This window comes from Chelonia mydas, chromosome 7 (genome assembly GCF_015237465.2).
Source record: "Chelonia mydas isolate rCheMyd1 chromosome 7, rCheMyd1.pri.v2, whole genome shotgun sequence".
Classification (NCBI taxonomy): Eukaryota; Metazoa; Chordata; order Testudines; family Cheloniidae; genus Chelonia; species Chelonia mydas.
The window spans coordinates 41,818,456-41,826,336 of NC_057853.1; positions in this window are offsets into that span (position 1 = coordinate 41,818,456).

The following is a 7,881-nucleotide window of genomic DNA, read 5'->3' on the forward strand; positions in this document are numbered from 1 at the left end:
TTCCTTACTGTTTCAATCTTCCTCTGTACTGTAAATCTAACAGAGCCTATCTAAATCTCTAAAGGTTTCCAGATGTATCTTTTAATACGTTATTGGAAGGCAATAACTTTCAAAGGGCAGAGGGCTCTGTTATCTGGCGAGTTCAATCAAAACAGATGCCAAAGTAGAACGGGGAGATTCACAGCAGCACAGTCTGCTCGCAGAAAGGTAAAGAAGCTGGCAAGAAGCAAGCAAAATGGAACTTCATACCAGAGTCAGGCTCCCTTGTGCAGGGAAAATATCAGCCTCACTACATGTATGTTATTAAGATATGACTGAAGAGATTGCAGAAGGGAACAGTCAGGACACTGCTGTATGTAGCTGACTGAAGGGTGTTTGGTGCTAAAGGTTTTGATGGGCTAAAGAATGTGGAGATCATAAGGAGAAACTGTGAAAATATATTAAAGAAGACTTCAAGTAGATCACAGTGGCTGTGCCATTTTTATATAGAGTGTTTCCCTCTCAAGCCTACGTAGGAATTACTTTACAAAACAGTGTAATATTAAATGACTTTTAAAAGTGTTTTAAAGGTGATGCTGGATGTCAAAGGGAGGTCAGAACTCTCCAGAGTTTAACAAAAAGTAACCAGGGCCAGTCCAGAGTGATGCCACACTGCTATATTTGTGTACCTGGGCAGCTCTCTCTCACTGCTTTGTTGGAGTTTTTAGCAGAGCTATTTATCAGTAGGAGTTGGCTACTTTTGAAGGGCCTGACCACCCCATTTATGGCACAAAAAGTACTAAGGAAATCCAAATAGCTCTGCCTGTTGAAAACTTTAAAGGGATCATGGAAGGAGATGACTAATACTACATGCAACAAAGATGGTTTCAAATGTTTTAGTGATAATGTATCAATGGAATCTTTAAAACAGGAAGCTGTAGAAAATCACCTATCAGGTTATGCTATAGCAAGACTGGGTGTTGCATACTCAAGTTTTCTGATCTTTTAATTGTAAAGTATTTCCCAAATCTGTCACCTTCCTAAAACTGAAGGAAAAATTAAAAAGCTATGGTTGAGCAGGTGAGGTTTAGCCAGGCCATCACATTAGGTTTCCATGAATAATGGGAGGAGCACACACCTAAATGATCAGCCTGATTCCTGGAGTGCTGCGGATTAAATGAATGACAGGCATCAAGTTGTGTTAGAACTTTCGTCCTGGGTTTTCTGGGGTGCAAAGAAGAGTGAGATACCAGTAGTGAAAAATACAGGTTATTGAATAAATGGTGTTAGTAGTTCGTTTGTTTTAAGTTTTGCAGTGAAATGTTGACCGGAGTTTTACAGACTGCTGTCTCTGTTCTAAATTGTGGGATAGAGGAGATTTACCAATTTAGTTGCTCTTTTTACAATAATGGGAAGATAAGCCAACTTCAACGCTGAGTTAATACATCCATATTCCCTCTCTAGCACAATATCACACATCCAATCTACCTCATGGACAGGTAGAAAATCTACGGCAAGTTAGTGCTTTGCTATAGACTACCCCTCTAGCAGGGCTCAAAGATGATTCTGTAATACACTTTCCTAACTGTGTGGGAAGGACCCATTCAGGCTGGCTTGCAACATGCTTTTACATATAGTTTAGCTAGACTAATCTTAGGGTTCATGTGTTTTTCTTCCTTTTGTGATCATTGTTTGTTCAAATGAGAAGTATCCATATGGTTTTGGGCACACAGTTAGATCTTAGTGGAAACCATGCTGGTTTATTTCCTGCCACACTCTTACAGCCAGCAGGAGAGTGAGTTTGTGGGGGGGGGGGGGGTGAGAAAACCTGGATTTGTGCTGGAAATGGCCCACCTTGATTATCATGCACATTGTAGGGGGAGTGGTCACTTCGGATGAGCTATTACCAGCAGGAGAGTGAGTTTGTGTGAGTATGGGGGTGGGGGAGTGAGAAAACCTGGATTTGTGCTGGAAATGGCCCACTTTGATTTTCATGCATGTTGTAAGGAGAGTGGTCACTTTGGATAGGCTATTTCCAGCAGGAGAGTGAGTTTGTGTGTGTGGTTTTTGGAGGGGGGTGAGGGGGTGAGAGAACCTGGATTTCTGCAGGAAATGGCCCACCTTGATTATCATACGCATTGTGAAGACAGTGGTCACTTTGGATGGGCTGTTACCAGCAAGAGAGTGAGTTTGTTTGTGGGAGGGCGGAGGGTGAGAAAACCTGGATTTGTGCTGGAAATGGCCCAACTTGATGATCACTTTAGATAAGCTATTACCAGCAGGAGAGTGGGGTGGGAGGAGGTATTGTTTCATGGTGTCTGTGTATATAATGTCTTCTGCGATTTCCACAGTCTGCATCCGATGAAGTGAGCTGTAGCTCACGAAAGCTCATGCTCAAATAAATTGGTTAGTCTCTAAGGTGCCACAAGTCCTCCTTTTCTTTTTGCGAATACAGACTAACACGGCTGTTATTCTGAAACTCTTACAGCCGTAACCATCATTCCTTCAACTCAGAGTCTTGTTTCCTTTGGCCTTCCTTGTGCCAAAATCTAGTTTAGTCACATACCTCCTCATGACTGCCACTTGAGTGTGTGCTGTGTTCCCACAGAGTTTCAGAGGTCATATTAATAGAACCAGCACAAAGTAGAGTGAGAGGAGGAGCCATTTGTTGCTGATGCAGCAAAGGAGATGTCTTTGTCGCCCCACTCTTAAATTTAATCCTGTAAACCCTTCCTGACAAGAGTATCTTACACATGAGGAGTCCCACTGACTTTGTTGAAAGCACTCATGCAAGACTAGGTACATGATCATTCTTTATTGGCTAGCCTTTTGGCTTCAGAAGTTTTTAATCTGTGTATCCAGGAGTATTAGCATTTTCCACTTGTATAATGAACCAACCTGAAATAAATACAGTTAACTTAAAAAAATGCATATACTGGACGTACCATTTGTGTGTGTAAATATCTAACTATAACTATTTTTAAGGGTCCATTTCTGATGCTTCAAGCAGGCTGAATCAGATGGAATTTTAGTTTGGTCAATCTCTGTGTATGACAAATAGCAGTGCATGAAAGTTCTGAATCTCACTTCATTGATTCAGGATTAACAGGGTTTCCTTGAGGCTTATCAACTATTCTGTTTAGAAATTTTTTTAAAAAAATTAAAAGGCAAGGACTAGAAGCTGGAATTGGAGAAAAAGTTGACCAAAAGCTATGGCAGCACAGGCTAAAGTTACTGCTGATGCAACAGTTTACTAAAATGGTGTTAGAGCTTACAGAGTATAATCGTACTGAAGAATGCACTAAAAATCATTTGTATCTGGGCTATTTCGGCACAGGATACATTAAGTAAGGCCTATTAAGTGCTAAAGTTCTGCACTCAAACCTGTGTAATGCCACTGGTAGAAATGTCAGCACTTAAGTCTGAGAAATCTACCTCAAATGTCAGGGAATTTGAGTGACGGTGATGCTTACCTTGGCAATATTTTCTGCTATTGTAACAATTATTGTGCTGGCTGGGTCGGTGTGTGGCACATCCATCCACAGCCTCTTTAACGGGGGTGGCTTATCCCAGATCGGAAGAGCCCCTGTCTCAGGGAGTAAGTGAGAGGAAGTTGAAGTATTTTTTTCCCCCTGCCTTGGGTAGTAGGAGACTGATTGTAGGAGTAGCATGGGGAGGAGAATGGGGGGAGGGGAATTGCTTTTATCCCCTTTGCCAGTAATAAATAGATGTTCTGTTAAACTGAGCTTCTGAAAGTGTCACTCTTCTGGGAACTTTGCATCTCTGTGCTACCCCACTAGTACAAAGACTTCAAGGGCATGTAACAGTATAGTTTTAAAAACTGAAACACAACTGGATGAACTGCTTACTGAAGATAAATTGGAGACCTGGGCTATTGACAACAAAATGAAATTCAACAAAGACAAATGCCAGGTGCTACACTTAGGGAAGCAAAAAACCCAAATGCACAGATACAGAATAGGGGCTAACTGGCTTGGCAACAGCACTGCTGAGAAGGATCTGGGAGCTGTGGTGGATCACAACCTCAACGTGAGTCAACAGTGCGATACTGTTGTGCAAAAAACCAATCCCCACACAAATGCGATTTTAGGTTGCGTTAACAGAGGCATAGCATGCAAGTCATGGGAGGTGATAGTACTGCTCTATTTGGCAATGGTTAGGCCTCAGCTGGAGTACTGTGTCCAATTTTAGTCACCAATGTATAGAAAGGATGTAGAAAAACGGGAAAGAATCCAGAGGCAAGTGACAAAGATGATCAAAGGGATGGAACAAGCCATATGAGCAAAAGGCTGAAGGAACTGGGTATGTTTAGTTTGGAAAAGAGGAGATAAGTGGGGGGGCGGGGGGGAGTGTGATGATGGTCTTCAAATACTTGGAAAGCTGCCATTAAAAAAAAAAAATGGAGAAAAGTTGTTCTGTCTTGCCACAGAGGGGAGGACAAGAGGCAGTTGGTTCCAACTGTAGCATAGCAGATTTAATTAAATCTCAGGAAAACTTCGTAACTGTTTCATTGTCTTCCTGTTCTTACAGGCTGCCTAGTAAGGTCTTGAAATCTTCTTCACTGGAGGTTTTTTAAAAGGAGGTTGGATAGCCATCTGTCTTTGATGGTTTAGGCACAACAAATCCTGCATCTTGGGTTAAAAGGGTTCTATGATTTTGCAGTTTTTTATTCATTAAGCCTGGTTTTTGCTCTTACAACTTATAAGTATTCACTGAATATTACAAACATTTCAATTTGTTCACCACTGTTCTTTCATTGTAGTATTTGCTGTTTGTGATGTGTGTTTGGAATGCCTAAACTTTTTGGAATAAGTAATTAAGTGAATGCGTAACAAGCTTTTGTTAAAAGATTTTTAGATGAACAATCATTTGTTAAAATGTATTAGCCTTTTGAGGTTTACAAACATTTTCATTGATACTCAGTAGCCACAGAGATAAATTCAGAAAAGTGATCTGATGCTGACCGATACCAGCAAAGCTAACCAAACCAAACTTGTTTTTATTCACAAACACATTCATGAATCCCTTTCTGTAATATTTGCCTAGTTGTAGTACACACTTAAAGAAAAACAGAATTATAAGAAACTAGAGCTGGAGAAGAATTCAAACAAGATTCCTTAAATAGATCCATTCAGACTAGATGATCACAACAGTCCCTTCTGCCTTGGAGTCTGTGAAAGATGTATAGTTGAGAAAGGATGATCTTGTACTTAAGGGACTGGGCTGAGACTCAAGTAAACTGTGGTTCTACCACAGACAGAAGCCAGACAAGTCACTTAATATTTTTGCCTCCGTTCCTGATGTGTAAAATTGGGGATAATAATTACTTTCTGCCAGCCTTTGTCTTGTCTATTTAGATCTTAAAAATTCTTCCAGGTACTGATGTGCATTTGTACAGTACCTCTGGGGCCATGACATTGGTCAGGGCCTCTAGGCAATAGACTGCAATATTTAAATAAGTAAATCAGATTGAAGTTCACACTTTGACCATATGTGTGTCACATAAACATTTGTGTAGTTGAATTTTACTGGCCAAAGTGCATGTAGGAAACTAGTTTCACTTATGCCTAAGTATTTGTGGAAAATGAATTTTCAGTTTTTACAAGCAAATATTCACATCAGACGTGCTTGTGCACTCATCCAGTCAGGGAACAAAACAAATATTATTCCTGAGCAACAGCCTCCCTTTCCAATATTCATGGAGTGTAGGGTAAACCTTGTGAAGTTTAATCAACTCGTGAATAATATGAGGAAATAGTGATCAGCTTGTGTGTATTTCATGAGCAGAATGCAGCCAAATTAAGTTACTCACTGCAAATTATTCACCTCAGTTTAGAATTCATAGATATTAAGGTCAGAAGGGACCATTATGATCATCTAGTCTGACCTCCTGCACAATGCAGGCCACCGAATCTCACCCACCCAGTCCTGCAATAAACCTCTCACCTATGTCTGAACTATTGAAGTCCTCAAATCCATGGTTTAAAGACTTCAAGGTGCAGAGAATCCTCCCGCAAGTGACCCGTGCCCCATGCTGCAGAGGAAGGCGAAAAACCCCCAGGGCCTCTTCCAGTCTGCCCTGGAGGAAAATTTCTTCCCGACCCCAAATATGACATTTAAATGTGCTTAAATCCTAACTAAAGTTATCTGACTAACGATTAAGACTATGGTTTTGTCGTAGAGGTCGCAGAAGTCACAGAATCCATGACTTCTAAAGACCTCTGTGACTTCAGCCCTGGCAGCTGGGAGCTGCAGGGTCCCACCGCCTCCAGCAGCAGCAGGGAGCTGTAAGGTACCCCCACCGTGTGAAGCAGCAGGCCCCCAAACTCTCAGCTGCCATAGGCAGCAGAGGTACCCCACAGTTCCCAGCCACTGCAGGCATGTGGGAGCACCCTGGCAGCTCCCCTGCTGCCACTGCGGGGCAGGGGGACCCCTGCTGCCATGAGGCTACAGGGGGATCTCTGCAGCTCACCACTGCGGTGGTGGCAGGGGGATTCCCACAGTGCTCCCCACTGCTGGGGAGGGGTTAGGGGGTCCCTGCAGCTCCCCTCTGCCTCTGGTGGCAAGGGTGCCCTGGAGCTCTGAGCCCTCACAGGTGGTAGGGGCCCCAGAGCTCCCAGCCCCCCTGCAGCTGCCCAGTCCCTTCCCATTTTATCATGGATATTTTTAGTAAAAGTCAGGGACAAGTCACAGGCTTCCGTGAATTTTTTTTTTTAAATTGCCCGTGACCTGTCAGTGACTTTTACTAAAAATATCCATGACAAAATCTTAGCCTTACTAATCCTTAAAATCCCATTCTTAAAAAGGGACACAAATTTCAGAGTTATTTTCAGATGAATGTTTTCCCCTGTTAGTCTTACAATTAATTCCCAAAATGACTGGCCCAGAGATTAGGGGAAAGTAAATTTTGTTTTTACTTTGTGCTCTTGATATGCACTTAACATAGGAGCTGCAACTATCAAAACTATGAAACTAGCAATATGTAAAGTTAATATTTTGGTATACAGAGGTGAAAATTAACTAAGGACCCATGTTCCCCTTTTGTTTCTTTGACTCTCCAAATTCAGAGTCAGAATTAGAATGATTCCTGACTCTCACTTGCCTACTGGTCTAAGCAGGATATACTCATCTCTCTCTGCATCTGGTTTGGTCCCCCGCTCCCACACCCCCATTTGGAGACATGTTCCTTTCTCTGATAGTGTTCAGGGCCTTTCCCTCTTTGAATTTTCTAATTCCAGAGCCCAATTCCTTTTGCGCTTGTTGTGTTTTGTTATGGTAGCAACTAGAAACTCCGGTCATGGATTAGGGCTCCAGGGTGGAGTACGGACAAATAAGACAATCCTTGCCTCAAAAAGCTCACAGTCCAGGCATCACCGGATGTAACAGAACTAACCAACAAATATCAAGGGGAAAGGAGGAGTAAAATGAGTAGAGTTTAGCAGAAAAATGTAAGTCAGCCCCATTTATGTACTTTATCACAATGCAACGATTTAACTCAGAACATAGGAAGAAAAATAATTTGAATGATCACAAAAAGTGCTCTGTTGTAACAAGCAGAGGTTGCAGGTGAAATACTGTGACTGATACTAATATTGCATATTCTAGTATTCAAGCCAAAGAGTTCATGTAAACTGCACCACCTTCCCTGTAAAATAATGTGTTATCCCAAACAGATTGAACCTCTTTCCCAAACCCCTTAAACCAGATATTCAGATTGCCAGCCAGTTTCCCCAAGCCTGGCCAACTCAGCAGGATATATCAGGGTATATCTAACTGGTCTCTCCAATCCAGCTGACTCAGCAGTCTGTGAATGGGGTGATGGCTCTGTGTGCTCTGAATCTACAAAACCAGTACTCCCCCATTGCTCAACACCATTATTCC